A 3,779-nucleotide genomic window follows, 5' to 3' on the forward strand; every position below is an offset into this window, starting at 1 on the left:
GAGGCATCTCAGAAAAGACTCGATTTTTGTGAAATTAAAAAAAGGAGGACCCTAAAGCTGAGCATTTCAGAGCGGAACGCCACAGAGTTTCGGACCTGCTTCGCATTGCCTTCTAATTCGCTTGTCATAATTCGCCTCTCGGTAGACACCTCAACCGTGCTTTCAGGAAAACAATGTCTGTGCTCGCGACGATTACCCCTTTAAACTCTGCTAAGGCATCTGCTGTAAAAACCCCTGCGAAATACCCACTATGCCATAATACCACATTTTGCAAATTAGCTCTACGTCCATATTTTGCGTAGAACCAACCCAAACCATACCTACAAGGCAATATGCTCACCTAGGTAGCTGCGTACTCTGCTTCTTTATTATTAATATTTAAGTTCTCCGGCCAGAGTGCCGAAATTAAGGCGTTTTTACAGTAAACTAAATTTCTCGCTTGCGGGAGCGAGGCTGCGGCCTGGCGCTAAAAAACAGGGGTGCTATGCAGGATGGCGCGAGTTTGGCGAAACTCGGGATCTTTCCGAGCTCTGGCGAGACCCCTTTCTGAACGAGCTAATAGTAAGAGAAGGTGAAATCCATTCCTCAGCGCGCGCTCCGTTCCATTGGTTACAATGGAACGCGGCGTCACATCAAGGGCGGTGGAGATGGTTGGGTGGTGTCGTCAAACTTCTTTCATTTGATTGTCGTTCCACTGAGACCAGAAGTGCACCCATGCAAGAAAAGTGCACAAAGCTCTACTAACTATATTTTTTATGTGTGCATGGGCCGTTTGTTTTCATTTTCAAGCGTTTAGTGTTTGCACTAAGTATCCTTTAGGATAATCAGCACCGTGTTTTCTGAGATTAGTTCCGACCGAGCGCCTTGTAACACGGCGGCTAGAGCTTATCGCCGAGGCCACGTGTATAATCACCATGGTCGGCCTGTATATTCTAGCGCGTTGCTCGGCCGGCGCGCGCCGTCGTCGTTCTCTTCTTCATCGTCTGCTCGCTCCCCGAGCACGTGCGCCCGGCTGATTAGCTAATTGGCTGGGCGGTATACCTAGCTAACTCAGGACGTGCTGTGACGAAGCTGATTAGGCCAAATCATGCTAAGGCCGAGCTAACTAAGCCACGTCTTACTAAGACCATGCTAATGAAGTCGTGTAAAGCTAGGAACAATGTAATTAAGATCATGCTAACACGATGCTAATTAGGAGCATGTAATTAAAATCAAGATAATCAAGACCTCACTCACCGAGATCGTGTTAATTAGGATCGTGCTAATTAGGTTTATCCAAATTACATCTGTACTATTCAGGACCGTGCGAATTAAACCTGAGTGATTAATGTCGTGGTAATTAAGACACTATAAATAATGTTAATTAACACAACACTAATTAGGGGCGTGCTAATTAGAATCGTGCTCATTAGAATTATGCTAATTGCCTCTGTACTATTTAGGACCTTGCGAAATAAACCTAAGTCATTAATGCCGCTGTAATTAAAATATACACAATTAGTTCTAATTAACACGACGCTCATTACGTGCGTGTACTTAAAACCAAGATAATGAAGACCTTACTCACCGAAGTCGTGTTAATTATGATCGTGCTAATTAGTAATACGCTAATTACCTCTGTGCTGTCCAGGACCTTGCAATTTCAACCTGGGTAATTAATGTCGTGGTAATTAAAACAATAACAGTTAAGAAAGGACATTCAATATCAAGTTAGTTAAGACCTTCCTAATCAATAGCATCAATATTGAAACCGAACTGACATGGTCATTACTCCGAAGCAGACCAAGCATACTGAGCAGACGAGCCACGTAAAAATTCCGCAGATCCCACACGTTGTGGGAATCGGTTTCATGCGAAGCATTCGGAGAGTACTTCTGTGCTCTATTTTATGGGTTTGAGCCAAGCGTTACGAGGTGGATCGACGTGTTTTTTGTACGTGTAGTAGCTGTGTGCACATCGTGGGCTTACACAGGCGTTTAAAAGGTAATTTATGGTGCGGCATAACGTCAGCACTCACGTTAGGGTATCTGTCAGTATTATCGAAACTAAGTGCACTTTATAGTGCAGTAATGTGAATATCATACGTAACTTTCGTTAATGTATTCCTCCGGGATCGACCAGTGCTTCAGTATAGCTTGCCGAGTCATAGGAATACAAATGTAATGTTTATTAGACTGCTATAAAAGCGGAGCCAACACTGGAACCACCGACGTTAATCTGATATGACGCCTGTGTCGCAAGAGTACAATTGTATGTATTGCTTTCTTGTAAAATTAGATAGCCGGAGCATCACAGCCACAATTGACGTTGCACCGACATTACGCCTGCATAGGCTGTTTTCCCAAACCAGTTTATAGACCTCGAGTGCCTCTTTGGTAGAATACCTGATTGCCACGCAGAATGCTTGGGTTCGAATCCTGCTGGAATCCTAATTTTCATTGTTCCACTCGTCGGGTCAACGCTGCTGATGTCAGTTTTTCTTAAGGCTCTCGCATTTAAATTATCTGTAGTCACCGTTCCTGGGTAGATATAAACTGCCAATCACTTGTGGCGCATACCCGTACACTGCGGCCCATGGTAAACGCTTATGTGCCACACGTGTCTGGAGGAAAGGGTTTGACGACGTACGCGGCATGATTTTCACGTTATTCATGTCATGACCCGACAGTCAAATTCGTCAAATCCTCTTACCCTCCCATGCCAATTTTGGTCGACACCAAGTTAAGGAGGCGATCATGAGAGCGCCCAGACGTAGATAGATAGATAGATAGATAGATAGATAGATAGATAGATAGATAGATAGATAGATAGATAGATACATAGATAGATAGATAGAAACGCTCAAAGTGCCAGAGGTTCGCTAAGAAATGCTGCGCATTTAAAAAGCTGGAAGCTAGGTGATCGCAAGCTCGTCCGATGGCCCCAGCTTTGCACAAGTAGTGCAAGCTGACCAAATTATTTTATATGCAAAGAAGCTGCTGAGTACCGTCCACCGCATAAAACACTTGACAAGCACACCGGCACTATGACAGTTACGAGTTGAACTGGGGCCTTTTCAGGCCCCAGTTGGGCCCGTGTTCGCGCGAACTGGGCCCGAGTTCGCGCGTCAATCAATTTGGTTGACAGACGCCCGCGGCGAAGAGCGGTTCCGCACACCGCGTTTCCTCTTGCCGAGGAACAGTGCTCACGACGCAACGCCAGTGAGCGGCACGATTCATTTATGAGCCTAATCGCACAGACTATGCACACACGCACGAAGAACTAAAGGTTATATCAACACGTGGCTACGATGTCTCGCATTCACTTTCACCGCTCTCACGACGTACCACTCACAGCTATGAAGCAAGCGCCCCTGGTGGGATTTTCAGCGAGAACTATTTACTTGTTTACTATTTACGTGTTTGTGGAGGCATCGTTTCTACCGATTCGCTACTACAGAAAAATCTTCAGACGTGTAATTTAAGTATAGCACTAACCTCTCCGTTTATTTATCTGTAATATTCCAGAGAAGCGAAACGAGCTGCACCAGACTGCTGCGCGTGCGCCCTTGTTGTCTTCGAGAGTGGAAATTTCCATGCTGCAGGTGGAACGAAAGAATTTTCCCAAAGAGGACAAACGCCCACGAACACGCCCGTGGGAGGCGCGATGATCAGTTGGCAAAAAGATAGCACGACAATCACGCTGACGTCGCTGCACTGTCAAAATGTTGAATGAGTGGCGGCGCTGACGGCGGTGTTCCTTTGAAAGCCGCCGCAAATGACGCGCATGCGTTCGTGACG

This window comes from Rhipicephalus sanguineus, chromosome 8, assembly GCF_013339695.2.
Source record: "Rhipicephalus sanguineus isolate Rsan-2018 chromosome 8, BIME_Rsan_1.4, whole genome shotgun sequence".
NCBI classification, from domain to species: domain Eukaryota; kingdom Metazoa; phylum Arthropoda; class Arachnida; order Ixodida; family Ixodidae; genus Rhipicephalus; species Rhipicephalus sanguineus.